Raw genomic sequence first — 22,226 nt, forward strand, 5'->3', positions numbered from 1 at the left:
GGGGGGGGGGTTTGGTGAAAATACAAATAAAAGAAGAACTGAATTATCTTTAAATGACTTTTCATTATGGAGTGCCATCTTTGTGATACGCCTGAGTTGACATCCTTATTAAGAGAGGCTGATCTTCAGTGGCGATTTTGCAAGGCAATTAGCACACACATCAGAATTCATGAAACCTCCACAGCATTACCTGCTCCACACAAACCGAAAGTCATCTCTGCCGATCTCTGTTAAGTTTCCCCATCTATAAAGTGATAACAATGCTTGCTCCTTCTCCCTGTTACACTCATGTTATGAGGATCAATGCTGCAGAGGCTATAAAGTGCTCTGAGCTCCTCGGGGGACGGCGCTCTATAACTATAATTACCATTATTGACAGCAGCGAGGAACTGCTGTAGGCTTTTCAAAGAACGGCCGCAGCTCAGGCACCCGCCTAGTCTTTTCCTGGAGCTGCAGGCAGGCTGGGGCACAGACCGAGTTTGCCTGCTGCTAGGGGCATGCTTACCGCCATCTCCAATAACTGATATAAAAGAGATCTCAAAATGCAGAAAGGTTCCAAGAAGGCTGAAAACAACACATCACCACCGCTGCCCTTCAAAGGAAGCTCAAAACACCCAGCAGTACGTGAGCGTAAATGGGTGTGTGGTGAGGACAGTCTGCGGCAGGTGGCACGGGGCCTGGATGCGTTCAGTTAGTCTACACAAAGGTAATCCTTTTCCTGGTTAGGGAACGCTTTTATAGGCTCCCATTCCTTACACTGGAAAAAAAAAAAAAAAAAGGTAGATGATGTCCATATCCATCAAGTTGTCGAGGCTTTTTATGACCCTTTTTAAGACTACTTCTCCTGGAAGCCTGTATTCTCTCTCTCAAGGAGGTACCAGGACTCAAGTCCATGACTTTGTCACCTGCCTCCTGGCTATGACTGCTCTCCTTTCTCTCATCTGACCGCTGCCCCTGGACACCATTCTCAGCTCTGCAATAATTCCACGGGCACATCCCGGCTTCAGACAGCTCCGATTCCTAATCTGAACTTTGCAGCCAAAGCAATTCTCAGACGATATTTTTAAACGTGTCTTCTGATTCTTTTTCTCAAGACCCTCTGTTTTGAATATTTCCTTCCAGGTCTTTTCTGACCCTAAAAAATATCAGGATACATCCTAACATCATACATCATTTACTTGGTTCCCGAAAATGTAGGATTACCTGCTATTTTAAAAATCTGGGTACAAAAAAAATTAAAAAAAAATAAAAATCTGGGTACAACTCTCCTAGTAATGTCGGTACAGTAGCAATGGCTGAACAAAAACTTCTAGAATTGAAAGAAATGAGATGGTGTCTGGGTCTAGAGACTCTAAAGCTAAAGCAAAAAAAATTGGAGGGAAAAACCATATATATATGTATGTGTATGTGTGCAGTTCCAAGATTCAGTTGGGTGGAAAAGAAAAATACACTGTACTTAGCATTCTGCTTTCACTGTAGCATCAATGAATGCCAGGAAATGCAATTTCAGAATATCTGAAATTCAACTGCAAACTTGCATTAACACTTAGGAGAAAGGAAGGGAACATAAAGTGACAAATTTACTTGGAGTCGTTCAGACTCCTTTTTAGCCAAATTGCTGGTTTGAGACAGATCATCATCTCTGTAAGAACATGAACTGCAGCCTTGTCACTTTTCCCCGCTCTGTGCAAATACAGAGCTGAGTGATTGTGTGTCTGCCTTCCCCAATCAGCAGCCCAGTTCCAGTTCTCTGAGATGTGGTTAGAGGCAAAGAAGAACCCTCTCTGGGGACTAATGAAGGACTGTCACCAGAGCTCTGTGATGGATAATGGCGGAATAAATGTTATGGACGAGCGGCACCTTCGCGTGGAAAGTACGAGTCTCGCTAACAAAGAGAACTGGCTTGGTGATTGAAGGCCCCTCTAGAGCACCAGTCGGCTAATAAGACGTGGCTCTTAGTTGCTTCCATCCCTTGGCCTGTCCTCAGGGACTGTCACCTGCTTGTCCCAGATGCTCTGGTGTATTCCAGTACAACCAGTTACTTAAATTGGGAGCCCAACTCCAATGAATGCTCTCCCAGATACTTTAAGAGAAACTGGAATGAGGGTGCCTGGGTAGTTCAGTCGGTTAAGCATCTGCCTTTGACTCAGATCACGATCCCAGGGGTCCTGGAATCGAGTCCCACATCAGGATCCCTGCTCTATACCCACCCCTGCTCCTGCTCTCTTCCTCTCTTTCTCTCTCTCTCAAATAAATAAATCTTAGAAGGAGGAGGGGGGGGGGGGGGGAGGAGGAAGAGGGGGAGGAGGAAAAGAAAGAAGAGAAAAACTGAAACCACTGGTCATGACCTCTTGGGAGGTGGCTCTTAGCCCTGATCTGACACCAGCAGCCCAAAAGCAGCTCAATAAATGTGTGATGAGAAGCAATAAATGTACAAAGTGGTTTATCAAATACATAGATTATGACATGACTCTACCGTTCTATTTCGTCTGAAGATAGCCCTGAATCACCACACTAACCCTAGGAGCATCTCACTAGCCTCCTGTTAACAGAGGAAGAAACCGAATCACAGGAAGTGACTTGCCCAGGGTCATGCAGCTAGTGAGAGTCTGGGTCCACACTCCTGGCTCTTCACCCCGCACTGCTCCTGCGTGGAAATAAAGGCCTCCCCTCCTGGCCCTGATTCCCCAGAGCCAGTGACATCCAGAGGCAGATGGCTACACTGAGGTTCTGTAGAAGTGCCTATAATAGAAATTTTATGAGCTCATCACAACCTCCTTTCGGCCCTCTCTTGGGCTGTCCTCCATCAAATGCTGGCAAAGGGGAGTGAAGACCAAAGAATGGGCCAAGTACCCTAGAAAACCTGTCTTCCTGTCCAGATGAGCACCTTTTTCCCTCCTTTACCACTACCCCCTGTACAATACAACTGTACACGTGCTCCCACAACAGGGTCTACATTTCTCCCATTCTTGCTGCTGTTTTTGTCACCTGTCCTAGCAGAGCACTGAGAAGGAGGATGCACCCTAATATGCCTCCATGTCCAAATTTCCAGAACTGAAGTTCCTCCTGGATCACCGAGGAAGTATATAATCCAGTCTTAGAGCCGAGCCGCAGCTCAGTGGAGATGTAGTACCAAGGCCACCCCGCACAGAAACTAGGAGTCCTGGTGCTTGACTGACATCAGGTAAACAGTGCTCTGTTGACACAGGCCACATCAACCAGCGACTGATTAAAGAAACAATGGAAAAGGGCTTAAGGCCATTTGTTCCAAACCCCTGCCACACAGTGGGATAATTTTTCCAAACCAACTCTCAAAGTTTGGTTTTGTTGTGTCAAATCCGCTTTGGTTGTGGTGGTATTCTTTTTTTTTTTTCCTTTAAAATAAAAAACCAGGGGCGCCTGAGTGGCTCAGTGTGTTGAGCATCCAATTCTTGGTTTCTGCTCAGGTCATGATCTCCTGGGTCATGGGATTGAGCCCCACATCAGGCTCCATGCTGGGTGCAGTGTCTGCTTGAGATTCTCTCCCTCCCCCTCTCCCTCTGCTCATCCCCACTGTGCCCTCTAAATAAATAAATACATCTTTTGCGATAAAAAATTACAAATAGGTAAATCCTCAAAGGGAGCGCTCCTCCATGTCCTTAAAATGAGACTGCATGTGAGTGTCAGCCCCCTCCATGGATTTCATTCCCACTTCTTAGCTTCAGTTCCGGTCCCAGAGAGCAGAAGGGAGGGTGGCGCCCTGGCCCCCGGCCACCGTGGTGGCCACTCAGGCATCTGGAAAACGCACACGTCTGTGGCTCCCCCACAGCCTGGCCCCTGGTGACCTCTGTCCCTCTGTCCCTTCTTGTTGGGCCACAGGAATCAGAGACCAAATTAACTTCTTCAAAATGTACTGTCATGTCAATGTGGCATCATCAATTGATGAAATTATTTTCACATGTAAACTTAAACGAAACCAAAATGTGACTTACATAGTTATTGGTAAGCCTATATGAGGATTTGAAAGCAGTAACAGATCTCAAACTGCTTTGATAAAGCTAAAATACTGTGCACAAGTCTGAGCTATGTGTGTTATGAGATACATACATGATCCATATACACATGTGTACATATATATGCCAATGTATTATGTATATTTAGGTGATGGACAATTAGAACTGGTCAAAACATTTTCTCAACTCCCCCACAAGAAAAATCTTTTCCACCCATTTATATTGGTCATATTTTTCACCTATGTTCAAATTCTCAGTGGTCGGGGTGCCTGGGTGGCTCAGTAGGTTAAAGCCTCTGCCTTCAGCTCAGGTCATAGTCCCAGGGTCCCAGGATCAAGTCCCTCATCAGGCTTTCTGCTCAGCGGGGAGCCTGCTTCCCCCTCTCTCTCTCTGCCTACTTGTGATCTCTGTCTGTCAAATAAATAAATATAATCTTTAAAAAAAATTCTCAGTGGTCTGGGCCAGAAAACAATTTCTTTCTGATTGGTTCTACTGGCCTTTTTGTGAGGCAATGGCTGAGTATCAAAGGGCCAGACGGTTCACCAGCCCCCGCCACTTGGGCTTACCCACGTTCACCATCAGTGGACTCACTGACAGGCCTGGGAATTACTGACAGAAGCTATTAAGCACTTTTTTTTTTTAATTGCTATGCTATCCTGTGATCTTTCTTGTAAATGATTTCCTTCTCACAACAATTGGAATGATCGATCAAGAGAGGTTTTCTGCAGAGAAAAGAAGAAATTTCACATTCCAATGAGGACAGCTTGTCACGAATTGTAGCAGAGGTTCCCACAGCTCGGGAAGAACAGTAAACAGAGCTCATAGGAAGGCCCAGCCGGTATAGAGGGGTGCTCTGTGGCAAGGCCCTAAGGACAACGAACGGGCCAACAGCTGGGGCTCCACACAAAGCCCAAGGAATCGCAGTTGCTGGCCTCTATCAGTCCTTCAATCTTGAGCCCACTAGGCAATGAGCATGACTTTCAGGCTTCTGTCTGCCTTCAGAAAATCCAAACCCACAAAAACAACTCAAACAGAAAATTCACTCCTCTTGCTCAGTAGGCCGTCTTCCTGTCACCACCACCAACCACCTCATTTCTGCCACTTGGCAAATGCCCATCCCCCTCTTGTGATGATATGGATGGATCCAGTGGCGCCTTTGGGTGACATCACCGGCTTTATGTGGTCTTCAGTGGAATACAACAGAAATTTCGAGGCATTTAATTATTTTCCATTTTTCCCTTATTTAATGTTTTTCAAAGTTCAAAAGTCATATGCTCATTGTGATACACGAAATGACATAAAAGATACTGAAAACAACGTTCATTGCCACAGGCCCCTCCTCCACCACACGTGCACCCAATAACCCACTCCTCTGAGGAATCCGGAGTCAAGGGTGTGTTCTGTGGCCTCATGCACAGGTACTCAGGCAGACACGCACATACAGTGGAGGTTTTCTGGCTTTTGCTTATAGAGATTTTTGGCCAAGATTTTTAAAAATCACATCGTACTCATTATTCGGCAACTTGACTTTTTCCCTCAACAACCGTGGCTGCCCCCCTTTGTCAGTTAGTCATTGCAGCGTAACTGACTGATTTTGTGAGGGTTACCAAACTACAGCCGGTAAGCCGAACACCTGTCTTTGCAAATACAAGTTTTATGGCAGCCCAGCGCACCCCTTCACTTCCCTCTTGTCTGCGGCCGCTTGTGTCCCACAACACAAGAGGTAATTAATTGTAATAATGATCCTATAGCCCACAAGCCTAAAGTATGGACAATCTGACCCTTTAAAAAACATATTGCCAACAGGGGTGCCTGGGTGGCTCAGTGGTTAAGGTCTGCCTAGGATCAAGCCCTGTGTTAGTCTCCCTGCTAGGTGAGGAGTCTGCTTCTCCTTTACCCCTGCTCATGCCCTCTCTCTCTCTCTCTCTCTCACTCTCACTCAATCAAATTAAAAAAAAAAAAAAAAATCTTAAAAAAAACCCACCAAAAACTTTTTGCCAACCCCTGTCTTAAAACAGCAACCATTTATTTCCCCATGATTCTATAACTTAGCAATCAGGATGGGGCTCAGCCTGACAGTTCAACTGCCCTCCTGCCCTAGGGTCACTCATGTGACTATAGCTGTTTAGCCTCTAAATAGTTCAAAGGGCTTCACTCACATGTCAGCAGCTGCTGCTGGCTATCAGCTTGCCAACGTGTGTCCAGATTCCTTCATATGGTGGCAGCATTCCAAGAGGGCAAGCCCAGTGACATACAAGCCTCTGCTTGCGTCCATAGTGTCCACTCATATTTACACATTTTTCTCCTGAGTTTTTTGTTTTGCTTTAAGGCCTGGTAAGCCTGTAAGGGATCACTGTATTTACACTATATATAGATTTTAATACATTGTCTATCAAAGACACTTTCAATCTGTATGTTCTCTATATCATACAGTCAAGCAAGTTTCTTTCTTTTATAGATACTGTTTTCAGTCTTAATGACAAATGTTTCTCCAAATCTTGGAGTGTATTTGCATTTTCCCAGACTTTTTATAAAAGTTTTATTTGTTTATTTATTTGTTTCACAGAGAAAGAGAGAGAAAGAGCACAAGCAGAGGGAGCAGCAGAGGGAGAAATGGACTCCCTACAGAGCAGAGAGTCTGCGATGGGGCTCAATCCCAGGACTCCGGGATCATGACCTGACCTGAAGGCAGATGCCCACCTGACTAAGCCACCCAGGCACCCAACTCAGGGTTTTTTGTTGTTGTTGTTGTTGTTGTTTTTTGTAATTTTTATTGTTCTCTCTCTCTCTTTCTCTCTTTTTTTTTTTTTTTGGAAGAGAGAGAGGGGGACATGCTCACGTAAGCAGTGGGGAAGGGCAGAGAGGGAGAGAAAATCTTAAGCAGGCTCCACACTCAGCCCAGAGCTCAATGCAGAGCTTGATCTCATGACCTTGAGATCATGACCCACGCCAAAATCTAGAGTCAGATGCTGAACTGACTGAGCCACCTAGGCGCCCCTTTGTTCTCTTTTTATATTAACTTGTTAATCCATTCAGAATTTTGTTCTAGACTATGATAGGAGCTAGGCTACCAACTTGATTTTCTTCCAGGTGGAGAACTAGTTGGGCCAACATCTTTGATTAAATAAATCAAGCTCTTCACTCTGAGTAGAATCCGTTCTGGATTCTCTACTTTGTGTCACTTTCTCCTTGTCATCATACTTATATCAGGTTGGTTTTATTACAGTGGCTTTGGCGTGTTTTCTGAAATCTGGTATGGAAAAGACCACCTTACTATGTTTTCCTACTTTTTTAGCAACCTCAGATATAACCATTCTCCCAAATTAACTTTAAGATCACATTATTCAATTTGAACCAAGCAAACATATAAAAATAACACTGCTGGGTTTCTAACTGAAATTGTATTGTATTTATGATAATTTGGGGGAACTAACATTTTTAAAATAATCATGTCTTCTCTTCCAAGAATATAGTGTGACTTTTCATTTGTTCAAGTAACACTTCTTTCCTTATACTTTATATATTTTTTTCTATTGGCATGTTATGAATTTTATAACTAGCGTTAATGACATATTTAGGTTTTACCTAGGTGTTGCTAAAATGGAGAAGAGTTATTGATTTTATACACTTAATTGGTATTCAAACACTTCAACAAATTCTCTATTCTGGTAGATTTTCAGAGAAAATAGGCATATCATATGTAAAAAAAGGTTCTCTCTTTTTTTCATTGATTATTCTGATTATAAAAATAACAATATAGCCTGTAACAATGGAAATGCTGCTATAAGACAATAAACAATCAAGCTCAAATAGGAGGAAGATAACTTTTTATCTGGGATGAGGAGGATATGGGGAAGGTAAACAGTGGGTACCCATATCCCCACTATTCTCTTGGACCAATTTACCCAATGAAACAGGAACCAAATATCTGAGAAATTTCTGGATAATTACCAATATCCTGGAAAGTCCAGCCCACAGATATTTAAGTGGAAACACTTAAGTTCTATCAAGCAGCATCAAACTACAACTGGGAAATCATTTATTTAGAAAGCACAGCTTAACCTCCAAACTCCCAGTCAGTATACAACTGATCTCATGGATTAACACACAGAAAGCCAACGCCACAGTGTACAAAATACAATATAGAACTCTGCACAGTTGAATTTTCAGGACATCATTTGTTGCACTAGTATTACTGTTTTTGTCTTGCAGTGTTTTGTCTTGTTTTGTTTTTAATTGGCCTTATGGCATTCCTTGAGGTATTCTAGAGCCTTTAAGAAAATTATTGACTAATAATAGCAGGAAGGAGACATCTCTGTGCAGTTCTTACTTTTAATAGAAATTATTTTTTGCTTTATTATTCATACTAATATTTGCTGTTGGTTTTTGACAGCTGATCTTTGTCATTTTTAGGTCCCTTCCTTTTGATTAAGTCAGGAAGGCCTTTGGCTGAAAGTAGCAGAAAACCTGATTATAGATTGCACCAGCAATATGGAGGCAAACAGGGTTTGGTGTTCATTTAGCGGTTCAGCAAAGCTGAGATAGAATATGTGTAAGTAGGTGGCCCATGTCTACTGTGTAGAAGAGATAGGATCAAGTGCTCAAAAGAATTGTGAATTCAGTGAAGAGGAACAAGGAGACAAGAAAAAGAGAGAGCCAGGGTATGGGGTGGGCTAGAGAGAAGAAACAGAGAAAATCCTCTCCTGAGGAGGAAAAAATGTCCCACAGCATTTCCTGAGAGACAACATGGACAACCACATGGATGACGCCATCTTGATTTAAAAGCTTTAGATCTCCCTGAACTTGCAAACCTTTGTAGAGGACTCCAAAAAAAATCATGTAATCCCATGTGACTAGATAATTGTGCCCTTCTGTATATTGGTCCACTCTGGGACACTTGAGTACAACATCTCACATTATAGGAATAAATGAGCAGAACCAGTGGGCACCGCCACTCTGAGATCTAGAAAGAACAATTCTCGAAGGTATGACAGCACCCTATCCTATAGGCTTGGAGCTGAAAGTGAGGGTGGATAGTGTCCTCTGATGTGGTTTCTTCTTAATGAGATGTAGAAAGCCTACCCCTGGGACTTCAGAATAAAGTCTTGGCTTTCTCGGGAGCCCAGCACTGAGGGTGTATAGGTTTAGCAACAAATACTTCATGCAAAAATAACAAGCTTGGCTCCTGGGGCTTCCTTGAGTATTTCAGAAACAACTCAAAGCAAAGCTCCAGGCATGAATGCTACCATCAAAAGGGGACGTGGATTAGTTAAACTGGGAGGTCAATTATTTCTGGCTGCTGTATAGCTTCAAATTTCCCATTATTTGATTAATAAGATGAAGTCTGGGTTGTTTAGAACTCTTTTTTAGCCTCTCATGGAAGAGTAAACCAATTTTAGCCAAAATATCTAGAAAGTAAAATCAAGATTGAGGAGTCTCAAAGTGAAATCTTGGACTGAAATAAAATATTCTGTATGATTTGTCTTATGAAAAATCAGCTTCCTAGTGGCAACCTAAATGAGCTCCGATTTAATGGTGCCATGAAAATGTTTCCTGCTGTACTAGGAGACACGATCTCATAATTCCTTTGTGAACTATGAAGGAAATCTATCATTGAGGCCTTGTGGGCAGGAACACAGATTTAGGGGGTCAAAGCACCAAGCATTTCCATCCATGACCTCACCACATGAACCCCTAATTAATTATGGGTATCCTAATGTGAAAAATACTTTCATAACTGAAGGGTGACCTACTCCCATTCAAAAGCAGACCACAAATCAGTCACAACTCCCCAAACACCATGAAGGAGCTGCTCAATTTGTATCTGTGCTGAACTTCAAGTATTACATAATTTATATCTAAAATCCACTCTCATACATCTGCTAAAAGACCCACTCTGACCTTCGCTCCCAATCCCAACTGCATTAAAAGGGACAATAAATCACTGGAACACAGCACCCAATCACAGCCCGGCTCTCTCAAAGCAGGCAGGTTTCTCACCTTGATGAGTTCATCATCCCCTAGAACAGGTTATAAAAACTGTTCACATGTTGAGGTAATATTTCAAAGACTCTTTGTTTTACCTGTGGCTCACTACCCAGCCAGGTGAACCAAACATGCACATCGACAAATGGAGCTACTAGGTTCCACTGGGCCTTCCATTTACCTCTACCTCAAGAAGACCAAACCTCAGATCTGGGCCCGCACCCAGCCATGGATGTGTCCTCAATTTAACAGAGCTCTGCTTTAGGCTCAACACACCTTATATCCAAGGATAACACAAAATAGAAGGATGTGATATTTACATCTAAAGATGCCCTTGACGCTGAATCCAAAGTGAAGATATATTTTTACAGGAAGCACACCTTGTCCTTTCCTTACAGCAAAGCTTTGGTTTCAAAGCATAAATATTTCTTGATCCCTAAACAACAATATTCTGTCTTCTCTGCTTTGCCAGGGAAGGAAATCTCTGAAAATGTCTCTCAATTTCTGGAGGCAGTTATATCAGTTGTGCTGTTAATGTAGATGGTAGGAGGCCTACTTCCAACTGAGTACTACAGAGAACCAGAAGCCCTACAGTTTCCAGGTAGATTTTTCCAAAGAGATCCAGGAAGAACTGTGGGGAAGTCTCACTACCAACTGCCACCCAGCAGTGGGGCAGCTCAGGACTTTCCTTGGCAACCATGGTGTCATCTAGAAGGGGCTTGGCCCGTCCAGGGTGGTGGCAGAGAGCTGGTAGGCTGGGACAATGGCCAAGCTTGGCCCCCCATGAATATGTCTACAGAGAGCTAGTGTTCTTGAAGTTGACGTCTGTCTGTCCTATTCACAGGGTTCTGGGTCACTGACATCCACAGTAGGGTATTTGACTGAGGCCTTGTCCCCACAATCTACAAGGAACACATGTTGTTGGCTCCCTGCTGAGCACCCCCCCACACTTAGGAGTATTTCAAATGTAAGCTGGTTGCCTGCTAGAAACAAGGTAAAGGAGTTTAGAGCATACTTCTTTACCTTCTAGTTTTATTAAGAGATTTGAATTTTCCTAGGCAGGATATAACACAACAAGAAGAAAAATCTTCCAAATGGGCCACTGTCTACAGTACAATGAGATCTGCCATACAACAATAAATATAGGCCCTCATGAGAGACCCTCACATGATGTTTAATTTCTTTTTCTTTCCCTTTTTCTTTTTTCCCTTGTTTTTAGCTATTCTTCAGCAATGACTTCTTTCTTGTGACGCCCTCAAATGTGGCTCAGGGCTCTGTACAGTACAGCCAAGTTAGCCATGTGCTGGTTCATCTGTTCTTCTGTTCTTCCTGTATTTCCCAGAGACCTTTCCCTGCCCTCCGTTCCCCTGGGGTTCAGTTTGTATGGCTAGAATGCGTACAGAGATACATAACAGAGCTGTCGTACCTGCAGGATGTTCTTCCAGTCTTCAGGCAGAGACAATACCAGGGAAGCATACCTCCAGGAGAAGAAGCGCCAATTGTACATGAAGAAGCAGGATTTTCAAAATATTTTTCATTGCTGTCCTTTACGGGGCGGTGGGGGGGGAACTCTCTGAGTTTCAACTGTCAGGCCAGTTACTCTTAGAACGAGAAGGTAGAAATCCAAATGAGAGGAAGAATCGAGGATGGGATGGCTGGAACCTGGTAATGAGTGAAGACCCTGGTGGGGGTTGAAACAAAGCTCCGGGGTGCCTGGATTCTAAAAGGGGATAAAGGTGGTGTCCGGCTTTATAAAGGACAGCTGCCCTTGGCTGTCTTGGCAACACAGATAGAACTGTGTTCTATCCAACTGTACTATCTGGAATGATGTTAAATGGATTCTCTGTGAGTCCGTCTGCAGTCACGTGGAACAACGGGAGGTAAAGAGAAACCACCAGCATGGGTTTGTGAAAAGTATATGAGCAGCCTGCCTTTACGTGGCTCCATGGTAGAGTGACAGGCAGATGCCAGAAAGCAGATGTTATTTCCAGAAACTTCAGTTAGGCTCAGGGAGCTCTTATTGCCACCAGCAACCTAAGCAACTGGTCTTTGAATAGGTGATCTTGGGAGCTGGAGAGGACAGAAATCCCAGCTTTGGGGATGAGGAGGGGACACGAGGCAGGGGACTCCCCACCAGGTGCAAGAGAGGCCCATTCACCTCCATCCCTGCTTCAGGGGTAGGTGAACAGCAGCAGGATTTCTCTGGGCCCCTGTAAGCTACTCTCTTTGGTATCGTCTGGATGGTCCCCCTTGATCCTAAGGGACTCACTGCTTTCTCCTTTCCAGGGTTTCGAACTGCTCTGTCAAAGCCCATGCTGAGAAGTAGCAACAAGACTTAACCTGCTGGGGTGCCTGGGTGGCTCGGTGGGTTAAGCCTCTGCCTTCGGCTCAGGTCATGGTCTCAGGGTCCTGGGATCGAGCCCCACATCAGGCTCTCTGCTCAGCAGGGAGCCTGCTTCCCTTCCTCTCTCTCTCTGCCTGCCTCTCTGCCTACTTGTGATTTCTCCGTCAAATAAATAAATGAAATCTTGAAGAAAAAAAAAGACTCAGTCTGCTTATTTAACTCTTTTCAAACACACGGGAACATGTCTTCATTAGGTGCTGGTGACACTTCTGGTGGCTTTTGTGGATCCTGGCAAAGGAGTCAACTTTCCTGACACGCACTTTTCTGAACCTGAACCTAAATTAAATATTTACTATTTAATAAATATTAACCATTGCTAAAGTGGCCATTTGTCCTCATTTGCCCAGACAGCCCCAGTTCATGTTTGTTGTGCTGGCAAAATTATTCATCTCTCCCTTCTCACTGACAGGGGGTCCCAGCATGGATGACCCATCATGTGCTTGCCCCAGCCAGAGGATGACATGAGCAGTGGCTCTCCTCTCTTGTCCTCTCCTCTTCTCTCTCCTCATCATCACCTCTTTCTCTCTAGCTCAGTACTTTTTAGTCATCCCAGACATTATGAATAATTTATTATGGATATCCCATTTACTTCCCAAAAGGATTAAAACAGAATATAATGCATTCACTTGGCAAATATTTCGTGGAAGCCTGAAGTCCCATGAACACTACGTGAAGGGATAGATATGCACAAAGTTGTTCAGATAAAAGTTAAAAGTGAGGGCAATGAAAAACATACGGAGGAGGTTACTGCGTTAGAGACTATGGGGGAAACAGTACTTGTAATTCCTTCTGTATTTGACTTTGAGCTTCCCAGCAGTAAAACCAAAAAGTAAATTACAATATATAACATCAATCACATCGCCTAAGGAAGTACGACTTTGACCAAAAAAAAAAAAAAAAAAGATGCTTTTTCTTCTGACACTAATTCTTACAGAATTTAATCATTCATTCAGTAAATAGCTATTGAGTACTTACTTTGTCCCAGGCAGTGTTCTAGGTGGTGAGATACAGAAGTGAATAAAACAGAGCAGAGAGACAAAAATCTCTGCCCTCAAGGAACTTCCATTCCCAAGAGCAAAACAGACAATAAATAAAATATACAGTGTATCAGACAGTAATAAGTGCTATAGAGAGAAATGAATCCAGAACAGAGAATAAAGAGAGGTCAGAGAGGGGCCTGCAGTTCTAAGAGGAAACACTCACCCCTCTTCCCTGCAGAAGGTAACATCCGAGGAAAGATGAGACATTAGGGGAAGAGGGAGGGATCGTGCGGCTCTCTGGGGAGGAGCCCTCCAGACAGAAGCCTCGATACAGGAGCACGTGAGGTGAATCAGGAACAGATTATGAGAATATCAAGTCAGAGATAGGAAGGTGGGAGGGGGACCGGAAGTGGAGATCTTGGGTTTTTCCTCCCAATAAGACAGAAAGTCATGGGATGATGTTGAGCAGAGAAGGGTCATGACCTGACATATTTTAAAGGATCATTCTGGATGCTATGTCAAGTATAGATGTAGAGGAACAATATGCAGAAGTACAGAAGCCAGCGAAAGAGTCTGTGGAATTTTCTAGACAAGAGAGGGCAGTGAGAAGTGACCAGATTCTGGGTGTGTGTTAAAGGTAAAGGCAACAGAATTTGATAACTGGTTACATGTGAGGTGAGTGAGCGAAAGAGAAAGGCCAAGAAGGTTCCAAGATGCTCATCCAAGCAGTGGAGTTGCTGTTTACTGAGATGACTGAGGGTAGAACAGATGGTAGAGGAAGACTGGGAGTTTGATTTGGCCTCTGTTAAATAAGATACACCTACTGGACACCCAGGTAGAAATGTCAAGTCAGGCAGGTGGTCAGATATGAGTCTGGGATCCCCATGAATCCTCACATAAAGGATATGGAATGGTAAAATGAACAAGGTATTTAACAATTAGTTTTTGCTGAAATTCAGAAACACTTGTCTTATGACCATTTTCTTTCAGTCTGAGATAAAAATCAAGGTCATATTCTTCAATCATAGCTAAGTGAAAGTATTTCTGGAAACAGCCAAATTAGTATAGTAAATGTCCTAAAACATGTTGCCTTTGGGAATCTTAGAACAAGGATACAGCTTTACTGAAGCTGTCGGAATAGAAAGTTTACATGGACGCTATATGTTTTCTCTCAACTGTGTTTCAGATTTGCCTTTGGAAAGAGCAAGCTCTTTGATTTTACTTATTCTCTGGGGTAGATGGTTAAGTGGTAGGGTTGATGTTTTGCTATGAAAAGCAAAGAAGGAGTCTGGTAAATTCCTACCAGATCAAAGCCTGTCTCATTCTTACTTGTAGGCAGGTCATCGGAATATCTGAAAGACCTACTCAAAATTTTCTTTTAAACGAGTTGTATATTGGGCGCCTGGGTGGCTCAGTGGTTAAAAGCCTCTGCCTTCGGCTCAGGTCATGATCTCAGGGTCCTGGGATCGAGTCCCGCATCGGGCTCTCTGCTCGGCAGGGAGCCTGCCTCCTCCTCCTGTCTCTCTCTGCCTGCCTCTCTGCCTACTTGTGATCTGTCAAATAAATAAAAAAAATAAAAAAAAAAAATCTTTAAAAAAAAACGAGTTGTATATTTACTCAAATGGGCAGACAAATCCCAAGCTGAGACCTCAGAATGAGAAGCTGGTGCTTTGCAACAATTTGGTATTGTCCAAGTTAAGATGTACTGTTTTTCCTGGCAAAAGGATGGATCTCAGACTGTAGCTTACACAGGCAGGTATCAGTTAATCCTTTCCCCAGCCAAATTATAAAAGTGTCTATAATTCCCCCAAGCCACAGTAGTCTGGAGGAAAAAAAAGTTGTGCAACTGTCAGAAATGTAGCAGAACTTTCAAAAGCACGTATCAGCAACATAAATGGGAAACCTATATCACAGTTGGGTTTTACCTCTTAAAGTATAAAAATCACAGCCTTTTTAAATTCCTTGAAACCAGAGATTCAGTCCGTATTCCCAATAACTCCTAGAACAAAACCAGCACCCAGTAGGCATTCATAAGATACTGACAAAGTAATGAATCAGTCAACATCAAAAAATTAAAACAAGCCTATGAGCGCCATCTTGTGGAAGGCCTTACCATGACACCAAGATTATAGTCTCTGGGCAGGACACTGAAATTTCCCTGTGACAGAACCTGAGGGGCTGTGGACTATTGGGAGTAGTGGGCTAGGAAAATGCCTTGAAGCTGTGTTTGAAAACCAAGTATGCTCTTTACTTAGATTCAGGTGAGCTAGGTAGACATTACAGGGGTCTACAAAAGTTCTCCCGAGCCAGCCTTTGACACTGGTCCTGAGAAAACTGAGAGGTATAGCTCACCGAAGTAGTCTTTGACCGGTCTTCCCTCACTAAAAACCGTTGCATAACCTAGGCTCAAATTCTTCCTCTGTGCTTCAAGAGATCCTTGGGAACAGAAGATCCTAAGAACTCTTTGGACACCTAGTAACATCCTCTGTCTTCCTGTTTCTCCTACACTTTTCCCCAACTCCCTGAGGTTCCTGCTGTCACCCCATAGTACTGGTATGGACTTGACCTCTCCTCTGCTTTTCTCCAACTTTCTCCACCACGGAAGAGGAGAGGCATAAATAATTAGCTGGTCACCTTTCACAGGTTTATCTCCTATGCGACCACCAAACAGAGGTTGAACCACCAAGAACCACCAAGCCCTCACACTGGAATCCCCTTTTCTGTCATTCCCACCTCCTTCCCAAAAGCCTGACACAGGCCCCTGTGAAAACACAGGAAGAAACCCACAACACAGCTGGTATGCACGGGGTGCTCATGATTCTTCGGGGTTAGGGATACACAATATGATGAACCCTCTTCGAAAAAAGAAATTAAAATTATAAATGTAGGCGCAAATGTGATTGTTTAGAATGGGAAAAGAAATCACAGAAAATAACTAACATTTCAAAGATCCAGGACCTTTTCTTCCAAACTGTCTGTGACAACTGACCAGGCCTCCTTGCTGCACTGGGCCACTCTGTAACTCCCCACAAATCCACTCAGAGTGGCCAGAACATGTGAACGTCACTGGCTTCCTCTTACAGACTCTGTCCTCTTCAGATAGTGACCAACCTCCCGAGACCAGACTTCCCAAAAGTACCCCAGAGAGAGCAGAGGAGCTGCTGTCCTCAAGGCTTCTTGGAGGTCTTTGGCCTGGGGACCAGCCCAGATGAATCTACTCAGGGTGTCTCCTGGGAATACACCCACCTGCCCTCCCCTCCAACCCACCCTGCAGCCCACAGGCAGACCTGAGTTCAAAGCTGTCAGCTCGGAGAGCCACAGACCACCCTCCCACTCCCAGGTCCCCTCCCTCCTTCCATCTAAACAGCAGCCCACCAAGCCCAGCCCTGGGCCCCAGGATTCAGGAAAGTTAACCATGCAGCACGGATTTTGTAATTAGGAAAACAAAGCTATAAAAGTTACGTACCATTAAACAAATCACACAACAAAAGAAAACTGCACCCAGTGCTTGCCGGCCCTCTCCTGCCCAGGAGCCCAGGGTGGATTGGCAATAGGGCAGCCGCCAGCCTCCCGCAAACGTTAGTGGGCTGCATGTTCCATTAGGGGGACACCTGACGCAGTGGGCCTTGGCGCAAATAACGAGCACAACTTTCTGGCCAGCCACTGCCCCGTGGCCCGGGCACCTCCCCAGGGGCAGAGAGGGTGGAGGAGGGAAGCCAAGAGGCTGGGAACCAACCCGCCACCACCCCCTCCGCCCTCCCCCACCCCACGCCGGGAGGAGTGGGGGCACCGTTCCCATGGTAACCAGGAGCTAAAACAAACGCGAGCAGCCCCGGGACTTTGTGGGGATCTGCGCGGCTGTCCGGCTTGGGTAAGGCTTCGCACCTTAGCCAACGGGTGTGTAGGAGCCGGGACTCCCTCCTCCAGCCCCCGTCCGGCCGGGGTCCGGGGAGGGGGTCCGGAAAACAAAGCATCCACAGGCAACCTTCTTTGTGTCTCTACCCTTTTTCTGCCCCTCCCTCCGTTGGCCTTTATGTCCCTGCTCCGCTTTTCCTCCCTCGGTAAAGGGCGGTGTTGGCTCCTGATATTACCACAAACAGAGGAGGACTGGACCCCTGCCACTCCAAGGAGCCTTCTGGCTCTACGTTTAAGGAAAAACTATGGCTGTGGATGGTATGACTTCTTCCTTTCCGGCCAGCATAGCCCGACCAGCTAAGCAGAAAAAGAATTCCCGAGATGGAAAAATCCAGCCTTGCCCACAAACCTGTTCCTGTTGCCCAAAGCAAACTATTCATTTGGTTTCCCTGCGTCCCCTTCCGCCACCTCTAAAATGGGAGAGAAACAGTGGTCCTAACCTTGCAGGGAGATGGTGAGGCACGGCCCCGGACTGGTGTCCCACAGGTGTTCTCGGTCCAGTGCCTGCTCGAGGCCACCCTCCTTGCAAGTTCAAACCTGAATATATTTGAAATTCTATTTATAAAAAGGGCCTTAGGAAATGATGTTTTAATGAGTACACTGGGGTGTCTATACTGCTAAAAATTGCGCTGATTGGTCGAAGGGAGGTCAAAAGACTTGTTTGACTTCTGTGCCTGTCCCATGGCATGTTCAAATGTGATCCAGATCAGCCTGGGCAAGGCATCACGGAACTCACCAAAGCGGGCCATCCAGTTGTTCCCCCAAGAGGAAAGGCAGTTGCCTTCAGCCAAGAATCCTGCCAGTTAGAGAGGTTAGAAACCGCCACGGCAACAAAAGGGCTTGCATTTGCCCGGTTCCTTCACAGAAACGAGGCTTCTCCGCTGGCCGCAGCCAGAGTTCCTGAGCCTCTGGGGGCAGCACCCCAGTCATACCCAAGCTCCCATGACCCACTCCATTCTCTCCCACAGTGGCGGTTTTGCTGTCTGAGCACGGCCAACACCCCCACCCCAAGCCCAGCTCCAGGTTGCAAACCAGAAACTGCATGTGCCCCCAGGCTCCTGTGTGCTTTTTCTTCCTAGGGAGCATCTATCCCAACCATGGACTTCTGTGGAAATCCTGCCACATGCCAGGAGTTGTGCGAGGCTGCCAACCCCGTGGCTGAGGCAGACCTGCACACAAACGCCAACAGTGCGGGAAGGAAAGGGCATGAGAGAACTTGGCGGAGGGGGGGGTGAAGGGAGGGTGGAGGGGGTTACAGTCCTTACAGAGGAGCTTGCTCATCTTCACAGAGGAGGTGACTTTAAGGAGTTGGGTTTTGGGGGATGAACAGACTTCAACGTGCTTTAGGAAATTCAAAAGCCAGCTAGAACCCCCCAAAAGAAATCCCGCTCTGGAAGAGTTGGCGTCAATGTGTACCGCGTCCTCCAGAAAAGAAAGTGGGACTATGAATATACTGAAGTACAAAACCAAGAGGAGACAGAAGGGTCCTGGGATCGAGTCCCGCATCGGGCTCTCTGCTCGGCAGGGAGCCTGCCTCCTCCTCCTGTCTCTCTCTGCCTGCCTCTCTGCCTACTTGTGATCTGTCAAATAAATAAAAAAAATAAAAAAAAAAAATCTTTAAAAAAAAACGAGTTGTATATTTACTCAAATGGGCAGACAAATCCCAAGCTGAGACCTCAGAATGAGAAGCTGGTGCTTTGCAACAATTTGGTATTGTCCAAGTTAAGATGTACTGTTTTTCCTGGCAAAAGGATGGATCTCAGACTGTAGCTTACACAGGCAGGTATCAGTTAATCCTTTCCCCAGCCAAATTATAAAAGTGTCTATAATTCCCCCAAGCCACAGTAGTCTGGAGGAAAAAAAAGTTGTGCAACTGTCAGAAATGTAGCAGAACTTTCAAAAGCACGTATCAGCAACATAAATGGGAAACCTATATCACAGTTGGGTTTTACCTCTTAAAGTATAAAAATCACAGCCTTTTTAAATTCCTTGAAACCAGAGATTCAGTCCGTATTCCCAATAACTCCTAGAACAAAACCAGCACCCAGTAGGCATTCATAAGATACTGACAAAGTAATGAATCAGTCAACATCAAAAAATTAAAACAAGCCTATGAGCGCCATCTTGTGGAAGGCCTTACCATGACACCAAGATTATAGTCTCTGGGCAGGACACTGAAATTTCCCTGTGACAGAACCTGAGGGGCTGTGGACTATTGGGAGTAGTGGGCTAGGAAAATGCCTTGAAGCTGTGTTTGAAAACCAAGTATGCTCTTTACTTAGATTCAGGTGAGCTAGGTAGACATTACAGGGGTCTACAAAAGTTCTCCCGAGCCAGCCTTTGACACTGGTCCTGAGAAAACTGAGAGGTATAGCTCACCGAAGTAGTCTTTGACCGGTCTTCCCTCACTAAAAACCGTTGCATAACCTAGGCTCAAATTCTTCCTCTGTGCTTCAAGAGATCCTTGGGAACAGAAGATCCTAAGAACTCTTTGGACACCTAGTAACATCCTCTGTCTTCCTGTTTCTCCTACACTTTTCCCCAACTCCCTGAGGTTCCTGCTGTCACCCCATAGTACTGGTATGGACTTGACCTCTCCTCTGCTTTTCTCCAACTTTCTCCACCACGGAAGAGGAGAGGCATAAATAATTAGCTGGTCACCTTTCACAGGTTTATCTCCTATGCGACCACCAAACAGAGGTTGAACCACCAAGAACCACCAAGCCCTCACACTGGAATCCCCTTTTCTGTCATTCCCACCTCCTTCCCAAAAGCCTGACACAGGCCCCTGTGAAAACACAGGAAGAAACCCACAACACAGCTGGTATGCACGGGGTGCTCATGATTCTTCGGGGTTAGGGATACACAATATGATGAACCCTCTTCGAAAAAAGAAATTAAAATTATAAATGTAGGCGCAAATGTGATTGTTTAGAATGGGAAAAGAAATCACAGAAAATAACTAACATTTCAAAGATCCAGGACCTTTTCTTCCAAACTGTCTGTGACAACTGACCAGGCCTCCTTGCTGCACTGGGCCACTCTGTAACTCCCCACAAATCCACTCAGAGTGGCCAGAACATGTGAACGTCACTGGCTTCCTCTTACAGACTCTGTCCTCTTCAGATAGTGACCAACCTCCCGAGACCAGACTTCCCAAAAGTACCCCAGAGAGAGCAGAGGAGCTGCTGTCCTCAAGGCTTCTTGGAGGTCTTTGGCCTGGGGACCAGCCCAGATGAATCTACTCAGGGTGTCTCCTGGGAATACACCCACCTGCCCTCCCCTCCAACCCACCCTGCAGCCCACAGGCAGACCTGAGTTCAAAGCTGTCAGCTCGGAGAGCCACAGACCACCCTCCCACTCCCAGGTCCCCTCCCTCCTTCCATCTAAACAGCAGCCCACCAAGCCCAGCCCTGGGCCCCAGGATTCAGGAAAGTTAACCATGCAGCACGGATTTTGTAATTAGGAAAACAAAGCTATAAAAGTTACGTACCATTAAACAAATCACACAACAAAAGAAAACTGCACCCAGTGCTTGCCGGCCCTCTCCTGCCCAGGAGCCCAGGGTGGATTGGCAATAGGGCAGCCGCCAGCCTCCCGCAAACGTTAGTGGGCTGCATGTTCCATTAGGGGGACACCTGACGCAGTGGGCCTTGGCGCAAATAACGAGCACAACTTTCTGGCCAGCCACTGCCCCGTGGCCCGGGCACCTCCCCAGGGGCAGAGAGGGTGGAGGAGGGAAGCCAAGAGGCTGGGAACCAACCCGCCACCACCCCCTCCGCCCTCCCCCACCCCACGCCGGGAGGAGTGGGGGCACCGTTCCCATGGTAACCAGGAGCTAAAACAAACGCGAGCAGCCCCGGGACTTTGTGGGGATCTGCGCGGCTGTCCGGCTTGGGTAAGGCTTCGCACCTTAGCCAACGGGTGTGTAGGAGCCGGGACTCCCTCCTCCAGCCCCCGTCCGGCCGGGGTCCGGGGAGGGGGTCCGGAAAACAAAGCATCCACAGGCAACCTTCTTTGTGTCTCTACCCTTTTTCTGCCCCTCCCTCCGTTGGCCTTTATGTCCCTGCTCCGCTTTTCCTCCCTCGGTAAAGGGCGGTGTTGGCTCCTGATATTACCACAAACAGAGGAGGACTGGACCCCTGCCACTCCAAGGAGCCTTCTGGCTCTACGTTTAAGGAAAAACTATGGCTGTGGATGGTATGACTTCTTCCTTTCCGGCCAGCATAGCCCGACCAGCTAAGCAGAAAAAGAATTCCCGAGATGGAAAAATCCAGCCTTGCCCACAAACCTGTTCCTGTTGCCCAAAGCAAACTATTCATTTGGTTTCCCTGCGTCCCCTTCCGCCACCTCTAAAATGGGAGAGAAACAGTGGTCCTAACCTTGCAGGGAGATGGTGAGGCACGGCCCCGGACTGGTGTCCCACAGGTGTTCTCGGTCCAGTGCCTGCTCGAGGCCACCCTCCTTGCAAGTTCAAACCTGAATATATTTGAAATTCTATTTATAAAAAGGGCCTTAGGAAATGATGTTTTAATGAGTACACTGGGGTGTCTATACTGCTAAAAATTGCGCTGATTGGTCGAAGGGAGGTCAAAAGACTTGTTTGACTTCTGTGCCTGTCCCATGGCATGTTCAAATGTGATCCAGATCAGCCTGGGCAAGGCATCACGGAACTCACCAAAGCGGGCCATCCAGTTGTTCCCCCAAGAGGAAAGGCAGTTGCCTTCAGCCAAGAATCCTGCCAGTTAGAGAGGTTAGAAACCGCCACGGCAACAAAAGGGCTTGCATTTGCCCGGTTCCTTCACAGAAACGAGGCTTCTCCGCTGGCCGCAGCCAGAGTTCCTGAGCCTCTGGGGGCAGCACCCCAGTCATACCCAAGCTCCCATGACCCACTCCATTCTCTCCCACAGTGGCGGTTTTGCTGTCTGAGCACGGCCAACACCCCCACCC

Source organism: Enhydra lutris, unplaced genomic scaffold (genome assembly GCF_002288905.1).
Source record: "Enhydra lutris kenyoni isolate GAN:26980312 unplaced genomic scaffold, ASM228890v2 scaffoldscaffold15, whole genome shotgun sequence".
NCBI classification, from domain to species: domain Eukaryota; kingdom Metazoa; phylum Chordata; class Mammalia; order Carnivora; family Mustelidae; genus Enhydra; species Enhydra lutris.